Here is a 26,914-nt window from a genome sequence, read left to right as displayed (position 1 = left end):
TTTCAACCGTTCGAGCCTTCATTTTAATGGACTTTACTCAAAACTGGATAGCCAGAAGAGCTTACTGGGTGAACAGATATTAGATACTCTCTGTTATATTAGCTGTTTACCAGAGTGGTATTATCCCAAGAGCCTAATAAAATTTTTGTCAGAAAAGATTTGGAGGAGTGGAGAAACCAGTTAGAGAGTTCTTTTAAGTAGGTCAGAAATAGCTCTTTTTGTCAGATCAGTGTTCTTAGTTACTGTGGTACAACCATAGTCAGTTTTTATTAGTAACAAAATTTGAAGTTCACTCAATTAATACTAAGAGGAACAAGCAACTGCTTTGTCCAATGTGCATCCCAACTCCAACATTTATGAGCATCAGTTGAAGCTGTGGTAGGAGTGATATTTTGTTTTATGGAGGCTGAGTCTGGTTTCTCTTTGAATGGCAAGGATACAGACCTCAGGATTTGATGGTGGCTGGGTGGGGGTACTAGGGCTTGACTGGCTGGTATGACTTCTTGCCAGCCTATGAGGAGGTAAGGCCCAAAGCTTGACAATTCCTACTACTGTCTTCACCCCTCCGTGATCTGGATAGATAGGTGTGGAAGCAGAGGGGAGCCCCTCAGTTTTCCCGAATTAGTGTTATACTCTTTTTGAATTACCATTTTATTGTTGAATGAACTTATTAAATGTTATATGACTAATAAGTGTCTCGTTTCATAACAATTCCCTGTCTGTTACTGGATCGACCTGAGTGAGGCCTGGCCTAGAGAGGCAGATGTTTATGTATGTATGTATATATAATATATACAGTTTGCTGATGCCTTTTTGACTGGTGAAGAAGATAATGTATATATGTTGGTAAAACTCCTTTGTTAAGTTTAAATGAAAACTTGAGATGCTTTTAGGGACCATGCTTTCCTCCTCCTTACCCAGGCTAAGTTCCATTATCTCCATGCCACAGAGCTTCCAGTGTAAAATAACTTTCCTCCAGGAGGGGAGAAGCAGCTCTGGGAGTTCCCTATCTTAAATGTTGGTTGTCATAGCAAAGCTGCCTGTCCCTTGTAGTCATGGCATTACAAGTCCTATAGGTCAGTGTCTTCTTTGTGGGTGGAGAAACTAAAGCCAAAAGAAATTGCGACTTGCTCAAGGCCTCACAGGTAGTCAGTAGCAGAGGTGGCGTTTAAATCCAGTGGTTTTTCCATTGTCAGTTTTTCCTTCCAAGTGGATGTCTTCATGGTCAGCATCTGTAATTCTTGCTTTCGTAGCAGTTACTTTAAGGTAATCCCACTTTCCGATTCTTGTGACTTGTGATTCAGCCTCGCCTAAGAGTGAAAAACACTAGGTTTTAAGGACTAGATTTTTTTGTGGGGACATTTCAGCTTTTTCTGTGAAGTGTGTGATCCAGGCATCCACTTTGTGGGTCCTGTCTCCCATAAGTTTTAAGTACTTGAATGTCCTCAGTGACTCTGTGAGAATGTGGCTGTTTATTTGTAAAGCTTACTTTGAAAGGCAGGGATACCATTTTCTTTTGGAGTTTTTAGAACTGTGTAGTTTTCTAGCATGATCTGTGTGGAGTTGAGAACAGTGCACATAGTATTTGTCATTTGTCCTTTTTATTTAAAATCAAATTCATAAGTTTTAGTAGGTATGAAATCATACTATCTAATATTCCACATCTAAAAATGATATGGCCATCATAATGCTAATCACCTAATAAAAGTACATTGGCTTCTTTAATTTTATTAGAAGAGGAAAGATAGATCTGATCTGTTGATGAAAAAAAGTAGGAAATAGGACAAACATCTTGGAGCTTCGTTTTGGAAGGGAGTTTAACATATGTAAATCACCTGACATAATGAAAATAAGTGCCCTGAAACTGCCTTATCAAATACTTGATCTTCTTGCCAAGCAGAGAAAGATGCCAGCAAAGTACCAGTTTAGGATATGAACACATATGTAAAATTTTATAGAGGAGGATGGTGGCCAAATTACGAAAAAGAAAATGGGAAGAACAGCTAGACCGTACCAATAATATGCAGAAACGATACAGTTTTGATTGTATCGAGGGATTGAATCTTAAAAGATTTGGGGGGTCAGCTTGGTGGAGTAGATAGAGCTGAATTAAGAAGACCCGAGTTCAAGTCTCATTTGTGAGGCAAACTAATAGTGTGATCCTGGTAAATCAAGTCATTTAACTTTTAACTGTCCAGGCAACTTTAACCATAAGTTACAGAGCATATGCCAGTCGGCATTGATAGGAGTTCCTCATTGGGAGTTCCCTATCCTGAGGAATTCACAAGTCTGTTCTTGAAAAAAGATCCCTGAAAGAAGGGAATATGTTAAATATTTGGGTGAGATTTATACTCTGAAACTTTCCAGTGAAATAGTGTGAATATGAGATTGTCTCTAGAGTGTGTGTGTATACACACACACACACACACACACACACACACACACACACACATATATTTGATAGCCTGCCCCTGTGTGCCCTCAACATATAATATGAAAGCATAATACAATATATAATCCCCATAAAAATTTCATCCATCCTGGGCCATCTCCAGTCATCCTGATGAATATCTGGTCCAACTGGACCGAGACAGCTCAGGAGAAGGTGAGGCTGGTGACCTTGCACAGCCCTCCCTCAAATCCAAGTCAGCTGCCGGTCCTGTCATCGTCGCCCTGACGTCATGGTCCTCTTCAAGAATGAAGGACAAACAGAACAACAACAGGAAAATTTCATAGAGAAGAGAAGGTAGAAATAGAGATGTTAGTGATATTTTTGGTGGTAATACTATTTGTGATTTTTCCCTACATCTGCCTCCCCAAATCCCTGGTTTACCTCAAAGACTTGGATCAAGCAGGGCTTTCTTCATGAAGCCTTTCCCAATTCCCCCAGCTCTCAGTGCCCTTCTCCCCAAAATTAACTTGTGTTTTTTTGTATGCTGCAAACATTTACAAAGTGTTTTGGTCTCCCTCTATACTTTCCCTTCTATGTGCTTGCGGACAAGGATTGTTTACCTTTCATCTTTGCATGACAAGCTCCGTCATGGGGTAGGTGTTTAATGAATGCTCACTGCTTGGTGTGTGAGAATTGAATAAACTGATGTATGCAAAGTACTTTGCAAGCCTTCAAGTGCCATGTAAACGTCAGTCTCAGTGACTGCACGTAGGCCCGTTCTCTCCTCCGACACTCCGCCGCTGTCGCCCAGGCTCTTATCACCTCCCTCTGGCTGGCTGGCAGGTCGGCCTGACGCAAGACTCTCCCACTACATCCTCCATTAGGGGCTGGACTCCTGTACCATCCTTCTAATGATCTTATCTCTTCTACCTGAAACACGGGAGGACTGACTTGTCTTTTTTTTTTTTTTAATTAATTAATTTATTTTCAGTTTTCTACAGTCACTTCCACATCTTATATTTTTCCCCCTCCCTCCCCCATCTTCCCCATTCTCTCTCCCCATTCCCAGAGAAGGCGTGCAATCTTACATAGGTGCTACACATACGTTCTTATTAAACACATTTTCACCTTTGACTCTCTTTTTAACAACATTTTTCGGATGGTGCTGTATAGCTTTATGAACTGAGGTTTACCCGAGGCCATTGGAGAAGTGCATGATGGTAATATAAATAGACTGGTATCTATCAGCAAAGAAACTGTGAGCATGAAAGGCAGTATGCTAGTTATGTGGCAAGGACGAGGGATAACAGATTAATAACTCGTATGCTGGTACCGTGTTATATCCAGGGAGTGGAAGAAAGGCCTCCAGCACACAGGGATTTGTAAATATTAAAAAATCTGTTTTCCTAACTAAAATATTCTAATGTTAAAACGGGTGAGAAAGCATGCTTCTCTGCTATCTATAGAGAGGTGAAGAAATAGAGATGTGAAATACTGTGGGAGCTGTCCAGACAAAGGCCCTGTGGTGATTGGCTTGATTAACTGTACTTTGTTACAAGGGAAGACATTGTTACGGCATAAGAACACCTCCGAGGAATATCGGCCTAACTTTTTTAATGGCAAACTTGTTGGTATTTTTAAATCTAATTCAAATTTATATCCAATTTTACACCTGATAGAAAATATATCTATAGTAGTTCCAAGGTTTTGTGCAGTACGATTTATGTTTTAGATTTTTCCGAAATTATAGTTTAAGAGTACCCAGAGGTTATCTGAGTATTCGTTTATTCATATCGGAGTGTCCTGTAATGGTTTTGGTAATGTAAATATAACTTCAATAATTTAGCATTTTGAAAGCTGTACAAAGTTTTAAAATATAGAGTCATAAAGTGCATATCTTAAGTTGCCTCTTTTTCTGATATTTGGCAAAAATTCCCAAATTTGGAATGAATTCTTATCCTGTTTCTAAAAACCGTCACCTCATTCAAAGCAGTATGATATGGTGAAAAGAGACTCTCTTTTGAGTCAGGACCTGGGTTTGAATTTCTGGCATACTGCCTACAAACTTTTAGTCAGGTCACTTGACCCATATCTGGGGTTCAATTTCCTGACTCTAAAAATGAGGAAATTGTGCTAGATAATTTTCTTTCTCTTTTAACACTTTAATTTTGTGATCCTGTGACAGGTGAACAAAAATGACCTCTAAACAGCTCTTGAGGGAATGCTTCAAGCACTGAATCGCAGTCTGTTTACTTTTATTTTATACACATAAATATTTTATTTTTTTTTATCAAGTCAGATTATCTGGCTTCTAAGCATGTAATAGAAACAGCAAACTAGAGAGAAAAATGTTACTATTGGATAATGGCAGTCAGCGTCAAGGATGATAAAAATGTTTTATAAAGAAAAGCACCACTTTCTGGGACTATTTATTGTAAGGGCATAGCTGTAGGGTTCAACTTGTTGGACACTTAAGGACCTTGTCAGGGAAAGTAGAAAAGATAGCAGAATCAAGTATTTCTTTCCCCTTATTGGCAACTTTAGAAAAGCTGGCTCATCAAAGCAGAATAAATTGCCTTGCAGTGGTAAACAAATAGAGGAAGTGAGTGGTCTTTAAGGACAGAACCTTGATCAGTGGGCTACAGCAGTGGAACGTGTTAAATCCTACAGCGACAAGGGCTGGTAAGGATCAGGCCCTGTGAGAAGATGGTGAGCAAGCCTTAGTTTATCCCCTTTCTGTCCTTGAGATTTCAGCCACAAGAGTCAGGGTGAAGGATTTTGGGAAGTTGTGGGAGAAGTTTAAATTGCAAACTAAGGAATCAGTAGCACAGTGGCTAATGAGAACGTGGTCCAATGGGCGCCTCTGGATTTTGATAGTTGCCAAATCTGCTTAAAGTGCTTACAGAGGAATTTTTTTTTTCAAAAATACCTGAACCAGTTAGGCCCCAGATAGGGTCTACCCTTTTTTTTTTTTTTAAATGACTGAAATGGGTAGTTCTGCATATCTGGTCTTACCAAAATTAATTCCCTTTGCTGCTGATGAAGTAGATAGGGAACAGTAAAGGAGAGAATAAATTACTTAAAAGGGATGGGTTTAGTGAGGAGCTGGATTTATGCCATCACTTCATGCCTGACTGTCTCCCCCCATCCCCCAGCTCCCAGTTCCATCCAGCCTTTTAGAGTCCCACCTTAATGGTGGACCACCTATGTTATACTACATACTTGTATGTGCAGATGAACTAGTAAGGCTTGGGTGGAGGATTGGGGCAGCCCTGTGAGTTGTCTGGGGGAATCGATCTGTCCACACAAATATGTGCCCTGAGGAGGGTGGGAGGAGGCATTAGGAGGAGGTTAGGTACACACAGGTAACCTGGTGTGGCTGTTCATTGTCTGCTTCTTTGGAATGTTAAAAAAATTGTTCCCTGTGTTTTAATACTAAGCCATCAAGAGTTCGTGTGCCCCTAAATTTAGGACTTCGTCAGAAGTCCCTGGCACACTTAGTTGCTCCCCCATCCCACGTGTTTCTTCCGAACCACTAATACTCCCATTAACATTTGAGGGATTATTAGGACGAGTTCCTCTAGTCAGGGGCCATCATTCCTGTGAAGCTTGAGGTGTTCTCACTGTAGGATTGTAGAGAGCCCAGAGGTGGGATGCTTCAGTCAAAGAAGGGGGTACCCAACACATAGGCAACTACTTAATACAGTTATTATCATGCTAGGGGGCCTGCACCAAGTCCATGGGGATAATCCAGTTTCCTTTAGGGGAAAGACCACTGAGGGAAGGAGCTCTCAGGTAGAGGTGGGTAGAACAGGGTGCCATGGGCATGGCTGCTGTGAGTTTATGGGAGAAGCCCTTGGAATCCCTTAGCCACCCCTTTAACTCCTTTGTAGACATTAAATAATTGGTTAGGGGTGGAGTGAAAAATATTTCTTCCCTAGTAATAGAGATGAGGGTGGCTAGAACTATACAGATTTCTCTTCGAATAATTTTGTATATCAAGTAAAAAATCAGATGACAGCTGGGAACTTACCGTAGACCTTTCATATTTACTGTTTGTAAGACAAATTTCCACTAATTATTTTTCTGACAGACCTACTGAAACTGTGCATAAATTGTGGTAGTCTTTGAAATGTAAAAGATACCTTCCAATTACTCCTGTTGATATAGAAGAGGCCTGCACAGCCTGGGACCCACGGGCACGCCAAAGGATTTCAGGCAGCTCATGAAGAACGGAGAAGCTGTTTTCCTCTCCATTTTTAATGGGCGATGGTGGGCTGTAGGTTGTACAGGCCTGATCCAGAGAATCTTTAGTGATATTGGAAAATATGGCTGTCCTTAGCATTTTAATTTTTGTTCCAGGGCTTCAAGCTGATCAGAATGAACTTTGCATCCTTGCAGTGATAAAGTAAAAGGACTTTCTGCTTTGACCAGCTCCTAGAAAACTGGCTTGTTGGCAGATTTTTGGATGAGCAGCACTCAAGTTTGGAACGTGGCGTATTTGTGATCAATTCTAATTTATTCTCTCCCTCCGTGTAAGAATTAGGCAGGAAACTTCTAATGGGTTTTCCATTATGAAAATCATCAAATAGCAGAAATAAAGAAAGTGGCTTTAGTTCTAATGCTGCAGCCTTGAAATCTTGTCACCTGGTGAAGTTAGTACCAACAGATAGGTCAGATGAAATGTGGTTCAGCTTTGCTTTATGGAAAGCTAGGGTGTGTGTAACATGGTGTGTGACCGTGTGACAGTCTCTAACCTGAAAGGATGGTCATTTAGAAAAACAGTTCTGAAGCAGTTGTACTTTAGTAGCAGTGTTGTGGTGATCAGGGCTGTTTTACTTCCAAGCTTTTTGAAGATGTTCCTTGTTTTCCAAGGTGACTTCTGAACTCAGAAAAATTTTTAAAAAAGGTTATTAGAGAGTTCTTAAGCAGCTCTGCATTAACCATTCAGCAATGCCAAAGAGATTACTAAGCTCCGAATGATTTGTAAGAAAATTTGTTGTGTTAAGAATGCTCATTAAACAACCTTAATCTTTCCCTGGAAAACTAGTCAAAAGGATGCTGTACTGAGAGCCAGAGTAAACTGGACTTTTTAATGGAAAACCTCTCATTAAGACTTTCTAGGGGTGGTATGTTAGATGACTTCAGGAGGCATTAATTTTGACGTTATGAAAAATGGATGTTAAGGTGTACCGTTTTATTTACCTGGGTGATGAAGGAGTAAGGGCTTTAGAGTGAAGCCTAGTGGAGAGCCACGCGATAAAATGTCTTTCACTGGAAAGATCAGATAAAGTTTAAGCTCATTAGAAGCTGGGATAATCTCATCCTTTTGTACTTGTGTCTTCTGCACGTATCATGTGGTGGGTGCTTAATAAATGCTTGACTTGTAGGTTGAGTGGTCCAGTGATTTATCATTGGCTCAGTGGGTATCCAAGTGACAGAAATGCCCACGTTTCATTCGATCCTTTATAGCGCTCTTAAGTAATGGAGTTTGGATTCTCCAGCCGAGGTGATTACTTACATCTGTACCAGATGTGGTGGGGTGTTTCTTACAACTTAAGGCTGCACGGAACAAAAGGGGAGTTTAAATGCTGTTTTCAGAAATGAAGGATGAACACAAAAAAAAACCTCTGATAAATGTCTTTGGGTATCTATTAGGGAAGATAGATTCGAGCTGGAAGCAGAAGACTCACCTAACTGCAAAAATTAAAAAGTAGTTGCAAATCTAACACAAAGTGGGGTTGGTACCTTGAAAACCTGAGTGATTCATAAATATACTTGGTTAAAGAATGTTATTAAAGGGGAAGATGGGCCAAAATTGATCGTCAGTAATAAAGATACCTTTCCAGTGCTGTGTAGTATGCAGTGACAGAGGAAGAGAGCTCTTACATGAAAAAGATCTTTTTGACGATTAATTCAAAGCTATTATTTGTAGGGTTTTTTCCTATTAAATAGACTATTTTGATGTTGTTAAGAGTGATAACTAGTTATCTGATCTTCATGTGAACATTGTGACTTGGTCTGGACTGCATCTGTGTGTTGGACATCCCTGCCGTACCATTTTGTTCTAAATTTCATTTCTTTACAGTTACATGCATGTGTTGTATAGTTCCTTTTTGATTATTTTATTTGTTTTTTTAATGTTCTACAATCACTACCATAAAACTGAGATATTTTCCCCCTACCCCACACCGCCCCCCTCCTTCCCCAAGAAGGCATACAATTCTATGTAGGATCTACATATACTTTCCTATTGAATACGTTTTCACTATAGTCATGCTGTGTAGACAAACTAAAATAAATGAAAGAAGTCATATAACAGATCATAACATAACACACAGACACACACACACACACGCACACACACACACGATCTGCTACATTCTGCGAATGACTTCCATAGTTCTTTCTCTGAGTGTGGAAGGCATTTTGCCTTAGAAGACCGTTGGGAATTTTTTTTAAGTTCTTGCGTTGTTACAAAGTTCCCAGTCTACCAGAAAACACTGGCACACGGTGGTCGCTGCTGTGCACAAAGTTCTCCTGGTTCTGCTCCTTTCACTCAGCATCAGATCATAGAAATCCTTCCAGGCCTCTTCGAAGTCTTCCTGTTCATCACTTCTTATGGCACAATAGTACTCCATTACATTCATATGCCACAACTCGTTCGGCCATTCCCCATTGATGGGCGTCCCCTTGATTTCCAGTTCTTGGCCACCACAAAGAGAGCTGCTGTAAATATTTTTGTGCATGTGGGGCACTTTCCTATTTTTATGATCTCTTGGGGATACAGTCCTAGAAACGCTATTGCGGCGTCGAAGGGTATGCAGATTTGTAGCCCTTTGTGCATAGTTCAGAACGCTCTCCAGAATGGTTGGATCAGCTCATAGCTCCACCAACAATGAATGAGTGTTGCAACTCTCCCACGTCCTCGCCAACATTTATCATCTTCTTGTTCCATGTTAGCTAATCTGATAGGTGTGATGTGGTGTCTCAGAGTTGTTCTGATTTGCATCTCTCTAATCAAAAGTGATTGAGCATTTTTTCATATGACTATAGATGGCTTTTATTTCTTCCTCTGAAAACTGCCTGTTCATATCCTTTGACCATTTATCAATTGGGGAATGACTTGTATAGTTGGACATTTGAGTCAGTTCTCTATCTATTCTAGAAATGAGGCCTTTATCCCTGAGATTAGCTGTAAAAATTCTTTCCCAATGTACTACATCCCTCCAAATTTTGGTTGCATTACATGCATATTTTTTTAACATTTTTTTAAGATTTTGAGTTCCAAATTCTTTTCCTCCCTCTCTGCCCTCCCTCCGCATTGAGAAGGCAAGCAGTTTGATACAGGTTATACATGCACAGTCATGCAGAACATTTCCATATTAGTCATACTGTGAAAGAAAACACAGACCAAAAAAACTCCCTTAAGAAAAGTAAATTTTAAACAAAGTATGCTTTGGTTTGCATTCAGACTCCGTCGCTTCCTTCTCTGGAGATGGATGGCATTTTTAATCTTAAGTCCTTCAGAACTGCCTTAGCTGTTTAGTCACTCACAGTTCACCCTTACAACATTGCTGTCGCTGTGTGCAGTGTTCTGGTTCTGCTTGTTTCACCTTGCATCAGTTCATATAAATCTTTCCGAGTTTTTTGGAAAGCATCTTGCTCATTATTTCTTATAGCACAGTAGTATATTATCACAATCGTGTACCACAAGTTATTCAGCCATTCCCCAGTTGATGGGCATCTTCTCGATTTCCAATTCTTTGCCACCACAGACACACAAAAAATCTAATATAAACGTTTTTGTATGTGTAAGTCTTTTTCCTTTTTCTTTAAAAAAGGTTCATTCTGACAAAACTACAGTTATCCAATCCACGTTGTAGGGGTTAGTGGTGCAGCACCCCTGTGACCTGGAAAATCCGCATAAAATGTTTCAGCCCTCCTTTATAGCAGAAAAGTCTGAATTGTTATGGTACTAAAAGATAAAACATGTTGATGTTATACAATACTGTACATATATTTTACGTATTTCTGAGTTTCTAAACTTTTCCTGTGTTGTCTGAGGACTTTGCATGTTGTCTGTGGCTTCCCCAAAACTCCCCCCAAATTGACATTTAATTTCTTATGCCGACCCATGACGTATTGGAACTGCTGTGGGGAAGGTCACAAAGTGGAAGGAATGACTGCACTGAGAAAATTGGGCAGCAGCATGGAAGAAATTCGATTTAGAGCAACACCACACATTATACAAAGATAAGCTCCAAATAGCTACATAACCTAGATATAAAAGGACGCATGATAAACAGATTAGAGAAATATGGGGATAAAGAAACAAAGGAGAGGGTCACTGAAGAGGAAGTGAATCATTTTGATTGCGTAACATTTTAAAATTTTTTGTGTAAATATTTAATAAAATTAAAGTTAAAAGGAAAACAAATAATTTTTGGGAAAAGATCTTTGTAGCAAGCATCTCTGATAAAAGTCTCATGTCTAGGATGTATAAGAAACAGGTTCAAGTTTATAAGAAACTAGCCATTCCCCAGTTGATGAACGGTACAAGGCCATGAAGAGGCACTTCTCAGAAGCCCGGACTCTTGGTAGCCATGTGAAAAAAAATGTTCCACATCACTCCCTATTAGAGAAATGCACCTTTCAGAATGAGAGATGGCAAAAAGGAAAATGGTAACTATTGGAGGGGCTTCGGTAAAACAGGGAGGTTGATGCACTAAGAGTGTGAATGGTTTTAGCCATCATGGAAAGGAGTTTGGATTTATACACAAAAAAATAAATTGCAAGTGCCCTTTGTCATTGTACTGCTGTACCTGTACCCAGAATACATAAGAGGAGAAAAGGCCTTTGGTGTACAGAAGTAGGTATAGTAACCTGGACAGTAGGAGAGTGGGTGGCCATCAGCTTTGGGATGACTGAATGAGTTGTGTCCTGAATGTGGCGGAGTTTAAGATTTGGAAATATTTACATGAACTGATCCAGAGTGAGATAAGCAGGACCAGGAAAACACTCTGTGCCATAACATCAGTATCATAAAAACTTGATCTCATCAGCTTCCATGGGTTGAATTATAATTTCTACCCATATCATTTCTGTTACTGCTGTGATAACTATCACTTCTGCTCTTGCTGAGGACTGGTTCTTGATATTCAGCCTTAATCTTTCTCTTAAGCTCTGGTTCCCCATCACCATTTGCCAAGTAGATATTTTAAGCTAGATGTCCTGAGGATATATCAAACTCAAGATATCTAAAACAGAATTTATTCTCTCCCCTACAAAAGTACCCCTCTTTCAGAATTCCCTAGTTCTTCCAATGGCACCACTATTTCCCCTTTCTCCCAGTTTCAAAATCTAAGTATTTTCTTGACTCTGTTCTGCCCCATACTCTTGTATGTTGAGTCCCATCATTTTAATTCTCTGTAACATTTCTTTCATGTGTTTCCTTTTCTGTACTCCCAGAGCCACCCCTGTAATTCTGAACCCCCTCATCACTTCTGCACTGAATCTGTTGAAATACTTTCCTGACCAGTCTTCCTGGTTTGAGTGTCTCCACACTCTAGTTCATCCTTCAAACATCTGCCTCAGCGATTCTGCTGAAGCATGACTGTCACATCAACTTTATTTTCACCTTCAGTAAACTCCAGTGGTTTCTCATTAGCCCCCCATCAACTATAAACTCATTTGGCCTTTGAAATCCTTTACAACTTGATTCAAGTCTACCTTTCTTAAATGACTTCCCTCCTTGTGCTCTCCAGCCCCGCCAGATTGGCCTTCTTACTGGTTTTCTCATAGGCAGGCATTCCATCTCTGAACTCCGTGCCTTTGTACTGGTCTTCCTCTTTCCTCATCTCCTCTGCCTCTTGGAATCCGTAGAGTCCTTCAGACCTCTCCTCACGTCACCTTCTTTGTGAAGACTTTCCAGGTCCACACGGCTGCTAGTGCTTCCTTACCCACCCACCCATTTTTTTGTGTACCTGTATACAGTCTCATTGTCTCCTATAGATTGTGGACACCATGAGGCAGAGACTGATTCACTTTCATCTCTCTATCCCTAGCACCTTGCCCATACGCTTTCTGATTGATTTCAGAGACCTTTCCTTCTCATACCTTCATGAGGGATAAACTTTGTGAATGTATAGATTATTCTTTTAGACATTTTTTAGGGACAGGAAGGCAGGTTTTGGAGTAAGTATTTAGTGATATTCTCTCACCTACGTATTTTTCATTAATAATATGGTCCAATATTTTTCTGAAGCCTTTGATATCCTTTCATGTATCATTAGAACTGGCCCCTCAACACCCTCAGAATTATGTTGCCTCTGACACTGTATTGTTTATGTGTTTTTATAATAGGAAGATCTTTTCCACCCATTAATAGACCCTTGTGACCTGCTTGAGTCACAGGGAAGCCTGAGTCACATGTCTGTACTGGGAGGAGCTTGCCAAACAGGTGGAGCAGGAAAGGTGGAGCAGAGCTGAGGGAGAGAGAGGGAGCAGGCAGTGGGCTGTGAGTGTGCATCTGTGGGAGGGCCCAGCAGGGGAAGGCTTGGGGATGGCGGTGCCCCTGTATTGTTTTTGTGTAGAGATATCTTTGTTTTAGCTTTGGCTTTCTGGTGTTGGGACTCGGCTTGGTGCTGTTGAAACGAATGTGTTAATTGGTTCTGTTTTGCCATTCAGAGTTACCCGGACGTGCTGGTCGGAGCCATGAGTGTTGTGTTGGCTGCATTCATGGGCCCTTCATGCCCTCACAGTTATATTGCCTCTGACACCCATTTCCCCTTACCCCCGTTGTATGTGCAGTGTTGCTCAGTCACTCTTTGTTTTCTTCATTTCCACTTTCCTTCTCTTGTAGCTCAGATTAGACGCTTCTCTTGTGGTTTTGTTGTGATTGGTGAGAAGGTAGTGCATTATAACTAAGCTTTTTAGATCTTTTTCGTTTTGGTGGGGAAGGGAGAGGAAGGTCTCTTCCTCTTTCCAATTTCATCTTAAAGTGCCCTCAGAAGAATTTTCTTGAATCTCATGAAAAGTTTTATGTGCACTTTTTTTTTAGTTGCTTCTCATTTTTCTGTGAGGTATTATAACTTAAGATTTTCAGCCATCTTTCTCTTTTAAGGTTTCGTGAACTAGTTTAAATAGAATATAAACTGGTGCTGCTCTTTGCTGCCAGAGTCCTTTAGCTTAAAGGGATAGAGTGTTTGTGAGCTTAGTAGCTTGCTGCTTTCTTGTAGATTTATCATATTGATTGTTTTAGCTAACAGACTTCCTTAGAAAGGAATCTGTTCCTTTATGCCTTTGCTGCATTTTGTTTTGGAGTAAATTCTTCTTCAAATAGCCTAAGTGGAACTTATTTAAATTGTGTGCAGCATCTTTTCATTATTTTTAATCTTTTAGTTTGGTATTGATTTTGATCTCTGCGCTAAAAAATCAGTGGTCTGATGTACGCAGAAAACTGATTTGGCTTTCACGTTAGTAAAGAAGCAGTCATTTCTTGTCTGTTAAAATGTAGTGAGTTTCACGTTTTCTTGTATTGTTTGGTGCCTGCTGTGTTCTGTGCTTCCTTTTTTTCTTAGAAAAAGTAAACAGGATACGGAGGCATAAGACTTTGTTCCCCCTTTGACCAACTCGTTTTTGAATGCTCCTCTACCAGCTTGTTTTATGATGACGTCGTAAAGTTTCTGTATCTTATCAGATACAACACATTACTGCATAGACTGTTTTTGCAAAGGCTTATTATGGGCACTGCAATAATGAGCCATCGAAGTGTCACACGTTAATTATTGCCCTTGACCAAGTCCTTTTGTTGCCCCTCCAAGAAAATCCATAAACATCTTTCTGTTCGGCAGAGGAGCTCCCCCTCCGCTTTACTCTTCTGAATGCTGTAAGGCCAGTTTGATCCCATAGCAGCTGCTGTGGGTTTGCGTGCACATTTCCAGAGTAAATTTGCAAAATATAAACTCTCTTCCTCAGACACAAAACCAAGACATTTATTCAAACACCAGAAAGCCAGATCCATCATAGTAACAAAGAAGTCCATGCACATTATCAGCAAAGGAAGCACTGCCATCCCCAAGCCTTCCCTCTGTTAGGCCTCCCCACACACAAGCTCCCCGAGGCAAAATTCCACCCTTTCTCACTCAGCTCCTCTCTCTCAGCTCCACCTCACTTTCTCTTCCTGCTTCACCTTTCCTGCTCTACCCATTCCACCAGCACCTCCCACCATGGCCTTCATGGGACTCAGTCTGTGGGCTGGGCAAAGCAGGTCACATGGGCCTGTTAAGGGGCAGGGAAGATCTTCAAATTTGTTACCATTGCAAATTTGTATTTCGATTTTCCCTGTACCCATAGTAAGAATCTATGGTCTTTGCTTTTCTAAGTTGCTTTTTGCTCATTGTAATTGCCTTTTTCCTGGTTTTTAAAGTGGATCTCTGCTTCTGGGGCACAGGGGACTCAGTTCTCTGCTTCTTGTGCTGGGAGTTAGGGATCTGGTTACTGGTTTTGTGTGCTGTGGCCTCTGATTCTGGCAACTGGAAGCCATATAGTGCTGTAGCTTACCTGGCACTGAACTGGAGCTGGCTGGTGTGAGCTGAGGCCAGGTGAGGTCTTTCTGTGTTTCCCCAGGGTTACACTGAAGCAGGTGGTGTGAGGTGTGGGGAAAGGTGTGCCCCTGGAGGTCTCTTCCTCCTTCTATAGGGATGTGTTAGAGCATGGGTAGGCTCAGCTGCTGGTGGAAGCAGTCTGTGCTAGTATCGATTCCCGTGGCTGTGCCAAGGCACACGGGGGTCCTGGTGTTGGCACTTTTCAGCTCTTGCTATGCTAGGGCTCAGGATTGCCCACTGCTCCGCTAAGGTGGGGCTTGCTGCTGGCTTGCTGGAGTGCCTCCCATTTTGTATTGGTCCTTTTCAGAGACCTTTTCTGTTAAGCCCCCTAGTTTTAAGAGCTAAAAGACTACCATACCTGTCTTTTTGCTGACTTCACTATTCCAGGATTTTTCCTGGGGCAATATTCTCTGGGCTTTTCAAGGTTAACAAGGAAAGGTGAGAGTAACTTAATATTTGCTCCACCATCTTGGCTCTGAGAAGTTTAACTAGGTGACTTTCCAACATTCAGTGTGTAGGCTGGTAGCCCCGGGAATAGCTGCTGCCAATGCTGCAGGCCCTGCACAGGGCTGTGCTTCTCTTTCATGAGTTCCTTCACCTCCATTTTACTGACAAAGTGGAGCCGTGAGGTCCCTCTTCTCCATCGCTTCACACCTCAGAGCCCTTCTTTTTTTAACGTTCCGTCTTCCCTCCTCTGCTCTAGTCTCTGATGAAATTTGCTGAGGCTAAACCTTGTACTTGTTCTACTTTAAAAATGTTTAATTCTTCTTATTTTTATCTCATTTTATATTTTTTACACGTAATAGTATTTTATGTTTTCCAATTCCCTGTAAAGATAGTTCTCAGCATTCATTTTTGTAAGATTTTGAGTTCCAGATTTTTCTCCCTCCTTCCCTTCTCTGTGGATAGCATTTTACATCATGTGAGTGTTTTGCATCTGTCTTCGATCATCGTATTGCTGAGAAGAGCCAAGTCTGTCCTAGCTGATGATTGTGCAGCGTTGCTGTTATAGTGTACAATGTTCTACTCCTGCTCACTTCCCTTAGCTCAGTTCGTGAAAGTCCAGGTGTTTTTTGAAATCCACCTGCTGATCATTTTTTTTATAGCACAATAGTATTCCATTACATTCATATACCACAGCTTGTTCAGCTATCGCTCAATTGATGGGCATCCTCTCAATATCCATTTCTTTGCCGTCCCAGAAAGAGGTGCCATAAATATTTTTTTACGTTTAGGTATTTTCCCCTTTTTTATGATCTCTTTAGGATACAGTCCTAGTAGTGGTATTGCTGGATCAAAGGGTATGCACAGTTTTATAGTCCTTTGGACAAGAGTTCCCAGTTATTCTCCAGAATGATTGGATTAATTCACAACTCTACCAACAATGAATCAGTGTTCCAGTTTTCCCACGTCTTCTCCAATATCCAATGTTCCTGTTTTGTCATATTACCCAATCTGATAGGTTTAAGGTGGTACCTCAGAATTGTTTTGATTTGCATTTCTCTAATCAATAGTGATTTAGAGTGTTTTTCTGAAAACTGCTTGTTCCTATCCTTTTACCATTTATCAATTGGGTAATGACTTGTTGTATTGTGATTTCAAAAGGGGTACGGATTCATCCAATTATGTATGATTAAGGAAATTTATGGTTCAGATTCGCACCTACAATAAGACCCATTTGAGAAGAAGAAGCTGGATATTTTATTGATTTACAGAAAAGGCAAATGCATGAACAGTTTAGAGCTACAGCAGAAATAATTAATATAGCCTACTAATATAATTATAGCAATATTAATATAGATATAAGAGGAAATAGAAAAACATCACCAATTCAAGGAGCACCAACACCTGAATTTCATCAGCTGGGGAATCCTGGGATACAGCGTTCGGGGTCCGAATTGGGAGCAAAGAGGTCCCAGGCAGAGCGTCCTCTCCATGGGGGAGATTCTGAGGACTTGCACTAAGTGAGGGGAGTTTATAGGGACCTAGACAAAGAAGGCTTTTTGCCAACGGCTCCACACACTGTTCCAAGCTGGTCAGGCACGTGGCCATGGGAATGCAGGTGTTTGTTCATCAAGGACATATCATACGGGGGCCACAAGATATAAGTTAATTAATCATATACTGGGAGGACTAGCCAGATCCTTCAAGTATTATCTATGTGTTCCGGGAGTGGCTAGTTCCCAAAACATTAATACATGGCCAACTCGCACATGTTATGTTCCTTGAGAGGTCACCAAAAGGACAGAGTGAACTTACTTTATTCAAGGGATATGAAATATTCCTTCACTTGTATTCTCATAAATCTGACTCAGTTCTCTATGAGACAAGCTTTACCAGAAAACTTGGCTGTAAAAGTTGTTTCCCAGCTTTCCGCTTATCTCCTAATCTTGGTTGCATTGCTTTTGTTTGTCCAAAACCTTTTTAATTTAATGCAAAGTCATCTACTTTACATTTCATCATGCTCTTTGTTTTGTCATGAACTCTTCCCTTCCCCGTAGATCTGACAGCTCTCCTAATTTGCTTATGGTATCACCCTGTATGTTGAAATTATGGACCTATTTTGACCTTAATTTGGTGTACTTTGTGAGATGTTAGTCGATGCCTAGTTTCTGCCATATTATTTTCCAGTTTTCCCTGCAGTTTTGGTCAAATACTGACTTCTTGTCCCAGAAGCAGGAGTCTGGAGTCATTGACTCCTGTGTCTTGTGTACCTACCCTATTCGCCTGATCTACCCCTCTGTTTCTTAGCCAGTACTTAGCCTTGATGATTGCCACTTTATAGTACAGTTTTAGGTCTGGTACATCAAGGCCACCTTCCTTCCTCTCCCTTTTTTTCTTTAATTTCCTTGATATTTGTGACCTTTTGTTCTTCAAGAGGAATTTAACTTTTTTAGCTCTATAAATGTTCTTTTTCTAGCTTTTTTAGCTGCATGCCCAATTCATTGATCTCCTCTTTCTCTGTTTTATTCAGGTAGGTGTTCAATGATATAACACTTCCCCTAAGAACTACTTTTGCAGCATCCCATAAATTTTGGTAGGTTGTCTCATTATTGTCATTCTCTTGAATGAAGTTATTGATTGTTTCTGTGATTTGTTGTTTAATTCACTCATTCTTGAGGATTAGATTATTTAGTTTCCAATTAATTTTTGGTCTCTTTTTCCACGGACATTTTTACATATAATTTTTATTTCATTATGATCTGAGAAGAATGCATTGTCTAGCTCTGCCTTTCTGCACTGGATTATGAGGTTTTTGTGCCCTAGTATGTGGTCAATTTTTGTATGTGTGCCATGTACCGCAGAGAAAAAGGTATATTCGTTTCTATCCCAATTCAGTTTTCTCCAGCAGTCTATCATATCCACCTTATCCAGAGTTCTACTCACCTCCTTAACTTCTTTCTTGTTTATTTTGAGGTAGATTTATCAAGTTCTGAGAGGGGGAGGTTGAGGTCCCCCACTAGTATAGTTCTGCTGCCTATTTCTTCCCTTAACCTCTCCTCTAAGAGTGTGGATGCTGTACCACTTGGTGCATATGTGCTTAGTAATGATACTGCTTCATTGTCTGTGGTGCCTTTCAGCAGGATATAGTTTCCTTCCTTATCTCTTTTGATTAGATCTATTTCTGCTTTTGTTTTGTCTGAGATTAGGATTGCTACCCCTGCTTTTTTTACATCAGCTGAAGCACAACATATTCTGCTCCAACCTTTTATCTTTACCCTGTGTGTATCCCCCTGTTTTAAATGTGTTTCTTATAAACAACATATTGTTGGAGTATATTTTTTAATCCATTCTGCTATCTACCTCTGTTTTACAGGAGAGTTCGTCCCATTCCCATTTACACTTGTGATTACTATCTGTGTCTTCGCTGCCATCCTGTTTCCCCCCGTTTATGCTTTTAGTTCTCCCTTCCCCTCCACAGTAGTTTTAATTTTTGACCACTGCCTCCCTCAGTCTTCCCTCCCTTTTCTTTCCCCTTTCCCCTCCTGCTGCTTGTAGGGCAAGTTAGATTTCTGTACTTAGCTGAGTTTGTTGCTCCCTCCTTGGACCAGATCAGATGAGAGTAAATCTCAAACAGTGCTCCTCTCTTGCCCCTCTTTCCTTCTGCTGTAATATGTTTTTGTCTCTTCCCGTGATGGAATTTACCTTTTTCTACCTCCTTTTCACATCTCCTGTTACCATCCTTTTGCCTCCTTAAATCAGTTTTTTTAATCACATCATTTAATTTATATCCATTCCCTCCATTTATGCATATCCCTTTTAAATATCCTAATAAATATACAATTTTCAAGATTAAGAAGTATCATCTTCCCTTATAGGGATGTAAATAGTTTGCCCATATTGAATAACAAGTTTTTTTCTCCTTTTTACGCCTCTTCTTGAGACTTGTATTTGAATATCAGATTTTCTGTTGAGCTCTGGCCTTTTCTTCAGGAAGGTTTGGAAATCCCTTATTTCATTGAATGTCCATTCCCTTGCCTGAAATATTATGCTCGGTTTTGCTGGGTAATTGATCCTTCGTTGTAGTCCAAGCTCCTTTGCCTTACGAAATATCAAGTTTCAGTCCCTCTGATCTTTTAATGTAGAAGCCGCAAGGCCCTGTGTGATCCTGACAGTAGTTCTTCGATATTGGAATTGTTTCTTTCTGGCTGCTTGCAGTATTTTCTCTTGAACTTGACAGTTCTGGAATCTGGCAACACTATTCCTTGGCGTTTTCCGTTTGGGATCTCTTTCAGGAGGTGATCAGCGGATTCTTTTAATGGCTATTTGGCCCTCTGGATCTAGGACTTCAGGGCAGTTTTCCTGATGACTTCTTGGAAGATATTGTCCAGGCTCTTTTTTTCATCATGGTTTTCTGGTAGACAATAATTCTTAGATTTTCTCTCCTGGAGCTGTTTTCCAGGTCAGTTGCTTTTTTCAGTGATACAGTTTACATTTTCTTCTATTTTTTCATTCTTTAGATTCTGTTTGACTGATTCTTGATGTCTCATAGAGTCATTGGCTTCTACTTGCCCAATTCTAATTTTTAATAGATTGTTTTCTTCAGTTAACTTTTGCATCTCTTTATCCATTTGTCTAATTTTCTTTTTAAATTCTTCCGTGAATTCTTTTTTCATATTTTTAAAGTCATTGGTCAGTTTTTCTTCTACCTCTCTAATTTGGCTTTTAAAATCCTTCTTGAGCTCTTCCAAGAATGCTCTTTGGTCTTGAGACCTGTTCATATACCCTTCTGAGGTTTCAGATGGGAGTACAGTCTCAGTGCTGACCTTCCTGGTATTTGTGTTTTGGTCCTTATCCCCATAGTAAGATGCTATGTTCTTTTCTTTTCCAGTTTGCTTTCTGCTCATAATGATTGCCTTTTTCCTGGCTTTTAGAGTGGATCTCTGCTTCTGGGGTGCAGGAGGCTCTGTCCCACAGTTCTTGTGTTTAGAACTTGAAGCTTTGTGTATTGTGGTCTCTGGGTCTTTCAGCTAGAAGCTAGAATGCTGCAGCTTCTCTGGTGCTGAGCTGGGTGAAGTCTGTTACCCTGGAGCTAGCTTTGTGAGGTGTGGGGGAGGGGTGGTCTGGGCACAGGAGATCTCCTCTCTTGCGTTAGAACACAGGCAAACTCAGCGTTTGGTGAACCCCATCTGTGCTATGGTCTTCTGGATTCCCAGATCACTCTGCCATCTTGGCTCTTGGAAGTTCAAATTATTGCTATTATTTTCAACATTGTTATCTACAAGTCTTGGAAGCAACTTCCACCACCTCAAGACTTTGGTTCCTGCTTTGACTTTGATTTCTTCAGCCATTTTCTAGGGAATCAACCCTTATGGAGATGGCCACATCCACCTGCCACCACCACCAACTCTTGACCAATGGGAAGACAAGCCAGCAAAGCTAAAGCATCGGATTCCTGTACACAAGGAATAGAAGTTGTCCATAGGACACTGGTTATGCTTCCATTTTAGCCTTTAGTCATCATCTAAGAGAATGGAGATACCTCTCCTTTATGGAGATATAGCCAGACAGCTCTCTCTTCCCATGTTGCAGTCCCCATCTTCTCAGCAACCATCGCCATTGAAAACTTGGGGGAAAAGTTCTCACCACCAATGCCTTGGTCTTTGGCACTGTCAGATGGTGCAGTGTCAAAACTGGTTTTATTAATGGAAATGACGCTGACGACAATATATTACCGTAAGCTGCTATACTCTAGGGCCACTGGGATTTGCCAGTGCAGCAGAACCCTTTCCTATGTGCGTTGTTTCCTATCGTGATACGAGTTCCTTGAGATCATGGATGATGTTGCTCTTCTATATGTATTCCCAGTACTTAACATAATGTTTTCGTATATAGTAAATGCTTATTATAAATTTTTTTCATTTATTCATGTAAACATTTAGTTTATGAATTTTGGAAGTTGTTAGCATTAGTTAGATTACTTTAATTGCTATGTGATTTCATGGATGTGGGTATTGCATATCACCACATGATTCTCAGCTAATCTGTACCATCATTCTTTGTTACTTTCTTTTCTAAAGAGATAAAAGATTACGCTTCTTTAAGAGATTAAAATGAAACAAAAATGATTGCTTAAAGTGACAGATTTAATAGGATTTAAGGAATCCTTGAAAAAAATTGGCTATTAAGCCTTAAGTGATTCATATTCAGGCACAACTAGACAGTTTTGAGAAACTTGTAGATCTGGAAGAATTGGGACTGACAAATTGACCAGCCCTTCAATTTGCCGTCCTAAAGATGAGCATAGGACTGTCTGCTATTACTGTATTCTTCCAAGTGCCTATATAACTTTGCCTAGCTTCATTTCTAGACAGATACTTAAACTGTGGTTTTAATTTCAGATTCATGAGCATTACTTCTCTGCCTAATATTAACCTATAATAACTTTCTTCTGTATAGGAAGACTCATTTAGTACTTGGGTCTGAATGGGAAAAGTAAGATTTTCCTATATGATGTTTTTAATAGTTTTGTAGAATAAAGTGATAATAGTTATAGAAATTAGTTTTTGATAGACTTTTTAAAAATCTTTTACATATTGCTAGATTTTATGGCAAAACTTAGGCAGTATACCATTGCCATGCCAGGAAACTGAATTGCTTCCATTTGAATTTTCTTGGGAAGATTCTGAAGATCACTTGGCAGGATGAGATACCAGGCACGGAGGTTCTTTCTCGAGTTAACCTGCCAGGCTCTACTTCAGAGAGTGCACCAGATGGGTGGCCACATTGTTCGAATGAGAAGCGTATTCTTGCTCAGAAGACTATTTTATGGAGAACTCACACAGGGCAGGCGTTCCTGTGGTGGTCAGGAGAAGTGGTGCAAGGACACTCTCAAGGTCTCTCACAAGAATTTTGAAATTGATTGTGTGATGTGGGAGACCCTGGCACAGGATCAGTCAGCGTGCTGTGCCATCATCAGAGGAAGGGCTATGCTTTATGAGCAAAGTAGAATCGAAGTAGCTCCAAAGAAATGGGAGATTCGCAGACTTAGAGAATCCGCCCCAGATCTTCACATGCTGTTTGTGCCCAACCTGGGGTAGAACCTTCTGAGCTCACCCTGTTCTGGTCAACCACAGTCGGACACACTGTGATTTGGCTCTAGCATAGCGATGTCATTGTGGTCCTCTGACGACAAAGGACGACGGCCGGCCAGCCAGGTTTATGGCATTTGTGAACAGGCTTTCATTGTTGTTGTGGCAGAAAACCAGTTCTTAGGTATCCCTTGCTTAAAGTAAAGCCTGGATGTGAAAGATTCAGATTTACATTTTTTAAAATAAGAGGCATGATCCTTCTTCTTAAAAAGGTTCTCTTTAGTGTTCTTTTGGAACAGCAAAATCACCTCAACTCATTCTCTTTCTCTCCAAAAACCAGCTCTCTTAAAACTTCCCTGTTAGTGTTGAGCGTGCAGTTACCCTTCCAGTCACCCTGGTTCAAAAACTCCATTCCTTACTGTAGCTGACCCCGCATGTGCAGGACGTTCACAGCATCTCTCAAGTACATCCCTTCCTTTCCATGTAGGCAGCCATGAACTGTTATCACCTCTCCATGGAGAGGTGAGAGTGAAGCATTGGTCTGATCATATTCAGCAAACTCCACTGGCTCCTTTTTATTGCCAGGATCAAATCATTTCCACTACCACTCCACACGAAAAAGCCCCCACCTGTAAACAAAGGAAAAAATAAGATCCAGGCCAGAAAGATGTAAGAGCCAAATGTCAGGAAGTACTGTGGGAGTGCAGAAGGGTGAGACCTCACTCCAGGCAAGCCCCACAGAAGAGGTGTTACAGGAGCGGTAGGACCTTGAAGTACAAGTGAAATTCAGAGAGGCGGAGAGGAGAAAGCAGAATGTTCCAAGGCACAGTGTGAAGCAAAAACCTGGAGTTGGGAAAATGTATGGGGTATGTTGGGGAGTAGTGAGGACATAAGTCTGGCACGAGCAGAGGCCTTGTGTAGAGGTTGATATCGAAGAGCCATTCAAGGTTTTTAAGCAGGGTTGTTACTTGATGAAAGTCTCAAAATTCAGTAAGGATTTTCTGTCTTGATGTGAGATACAGGTTTGAATGAGACAGACGCCTGCCCAGAAGTCAGAGGAAATCTTTTTCTTCCTGGAAAAGAGTCATTACTGATGTTTTCTGTGAAAATAATAAATGACACAATATTTTCATATAACGCTTTAAGGTTTACAGAATAAGGAAAAGGAGACTTAGAGACATTAATTGCCTTGCCCAGGGCCCCCAGATACACAAAGCCCCTTCAGTGAATATAATGAAATTAAGTGGCTTTCCCAAGGTTCCTCAGCTAGGTTGTGGTGGAGCTGACTCCCCAGACCCACTTCTTCAGAAGATATGAGGGGTATTTTCCCCACACCATCTCACCTGCTTATACTGACTAGCAGTATTGGATAGAAAAGTAGGAGGAGGCTTCAGACTTCATTTCTAGGCCTGGTCAGATGGAGAGATGTATAAAACGCATGATGGAAAGAACACACGAAGCAGGAGGCGTCTGCCTCGTACCCACTGTGTGACCCATTGTGGGCCTATGGGGTATGCAGAGAGGACCAGCATCTCTGGGGTGAGGGCTGCTCATCCACCTGTCCCCCAGCTCACCTGTGACTCCAAAAAGCTGTAGCATGCACAGTGACCACACGCCAGTACAACTGGCTCAGCAGACCAGATGGACCAGGCTGAGGATAACTGACAGGCCTCCACCCATCGGGGAAATGTGAAGACCTGCCTGCCCCCACGAAGGTGGCTGAAGCAGGTGCTCTAGAGCATTGAGAGCTTGGTTGGGCAGAGTGACCCAGGAGGAGAGAAGTGAGGCCGATGACATTGTGCAGCTCTACCTCAAGTTCCCCCAAGTCAGCACATCACCCATGACGGCGTTCCCTTTGAAAACAGACGAACCATGAGTAAGCTCCTCGCAGCTTTCTTCTGGTCCTTTTTACACTCTCTTGTAATCTGCAATCCAGCCATAGTGGCCTCCTCTCAACCTTTTGGAATCCCAGGTTTCCTTCAAGACTCAGCTCAGGGAGCCACTTTTCCATGAAGCCTTTCCTCATTCCTGCTTCCTATAACGATGTTATATATGTTATGCCTGTGTGTGTGTATGTGTGTGTGTGTGTGCGCGTGTGTCCATGTACACGCACATAATCTCCTTCTCTAGAATGTAAGCTCCTTTCACACTTTCATACTTTCACACTTAGTATGTTGTCTGGTACAATTATTGTTGTTCAGTTGTGACCCCGTTTGGGGTTTTCTTGGCAAAGATACTGGAGTGGTTCGCCATTTCCCTCTTCAGCTCATTTTATAGTTAAGGAAACCAAGGCAAACAAGTTTAAGTGACTTGCCCAGGGTCACACAGCTTTTATGTGTCTGAGGCCAGATTTGAATTTAGGGAGTTTAAAGTCTTCCTGATGCCAGGCCTGGCACATTCTTAAGAAATGTTTGTTGATTCACATGATTTAATATACAAAACTTAGAAATAAATACTGCATTTCTACTGCGTAAGCCAAGATAATGCTGTAGCATATGTGTGGTATAAATTTGACTGTTAAATGAAGTTTATAAATACAGAGCACATCCAGTGACTGCAATGATAACTGACGTTTATACAGCACTTCAGAGTTTGCGAAGCAATGCTTTTTATATACATTCTCTCATTTGATATTTGAGAATCGAGAGTTCTCCTGCATTGTAGTCAGTGCTTTGTGGGTTAGAGATTTAGATTTAGATATTTAATTCTATACCTTTAATAAAAGTACAAAGAAAAGTTGTGATAATCAGAATAAAGTACTTATTAAATATTAACACATGGTAGACGGTATATGGAAAGAACTAGCTGAGTGCCTACCTCTTAGTGTCTTTAGCTTGGGTGACAGTGTCTTCCACATGCACTTCCCAGCTCTTTACCTAGGTGGTGATGACACTGAGGTTGTTGAGCACATAGTGGCCTTGAAGAGCTTTTAAAATCTCAGTTCTTTACAGCTACGACTGCGTCTGTTAATAATGGCAGGGATAGGAAAACCGAATTGAGGCTCTCATTCAGGACTGATTGGGGACAGAAGTGCTTCAACCCTTGGTGTAGTTCCTTTTACCTTGGGTAACTTACAGGGAGAGGGGCTGAGAAGAATTTGGTTGGGTAGTGTGGGCTTTGTGGATGGAAGTCTTTAGTAATTGTATTCTAGAGCCTTATAAAAGTCTAGGAATTAGGGTTAATCTTTATGACTCGGCTTCTTTAGGATGAGTCTAACTCTTGTGGGAAAAACGAATGAATTGTTGTTCCACATTTCTGTTGAATCCTTGTTCTAGCTAGGATTGTGATGAAAATGTTTTCTTTAATTTCCTCAACTGTTCAGTAGTATTAGGAGAATTAGGAAGAAAAAGTCCATCCAGGAAAGCACTATTTTCCTCTCTTAGGCTTATTCTTGATTTTTTTTCATTAATTTAACTTTGTTAATAAAAGCCCCAATGGAGTATGGAGCATCAAATATACTTGGAAAGTTCAGTGTGAGTGAGGTAGGAGGAGACCTGTGTCCACTATGACTCAGCACGAGTGCATTAGAGAGAAGGTGCAGAGAGGGCCGACTTGCTGAAGTTGCTAAGCAAGCTAGTTGGGTTCATCCTTGGTTGTCCAAGAAGACCATGCCATCAGAGAAGTGATGACATGACTTGTACTTGACTTTGTTTTGAGTGAGGGAGGGCTGTGCAGGTCACCAGCCTCACTTCTCCTCCAGAGCCATCTGAATCCAGTGACCAGATATTCATCAGGGTGACTGGAGATGACCCAGGATACACTGGCTTTACCCCAAAGGCCAAGTCTGAGCTATCTTTTCTGGTATATCTGATGTTTTACTGTTGATGATAACTCCTTGGACCACTACGATATACAGATACTCCCTGCAGCAGCAGAGCTATAGTGTCTAAAGGAGTACTTTTTGTAGAAACATTTGGAAAACATTTTTGTGTTTACTGACATTGTCCCCCAAGAACCCTGCCAGACAGGAATAGTTTAACATCATAGGATCATACATTTAGACCTGTAAGGAACCTGATGTTAACTAATCCCACCTCTCATTTCGTTGACGAGGAAACTTAAGTTAGAGAAAGAGTAAATGACTTTCCCAAGATATACAAATATTGTGAGCTGAGATCTTAACTTAGGTCGTCTCACTTTGAATTCAACTGTCTTTCTATTATATGGTATTGAAATACTCTGATATTTGAGTATTATGCAAATGATTTTTCCTGTTATTACATATATATATATATATATATATATATATATCCATTTTAGATCACATCCACATTCAGTTTCCATTTTTGTGCTGATGACACTGGGTACGTACATCTGATTAGGAGCTGTTAGGCTGCTCTGCCAGTCTCGTCTCCTAACACAAAGGAAGGGCTCTTCTAAGC

The 26,914-nt window shown here is 40.8% G+C and overlaps 1 protein-coding gene across 2 annotated transcripts in view; it reads left to right on the top strand.

The window, feature by feature from the left end:
* PDK3 (pyruvate dehydrogenase kinase 3) overlaps positions 1-26,914 on the top strand; it is a 110,231-nt gene that overhangs the window by 4,259 nt on the left and 79,058 nt on the right. The gene's annotated exons all lie outside the window — the stretch shown is intronic.

The sequence above is a fragment of the Notamacropus eugenii genome, chromosome 5, assembly GCF_028372415.1.
Source record: "Notamacropus eugenii isolate mMacEug1 chromosome 5, mMacEug1.pri_v2, whole genome shotgun sequence".
NCBI classification, from domain to species: domain Eukaryota; kingdom Metazoa; phylum Chordata; class Mammalia; order Diprotodontia; family Macropodidae; genus Notamacropus; species Notamacropus eugenii.
The sequence above is the reverse complement of the archived record's forward strand: the minus strand, read 5'-3'. Positions and strand labels throughout refer to the sequence as shown.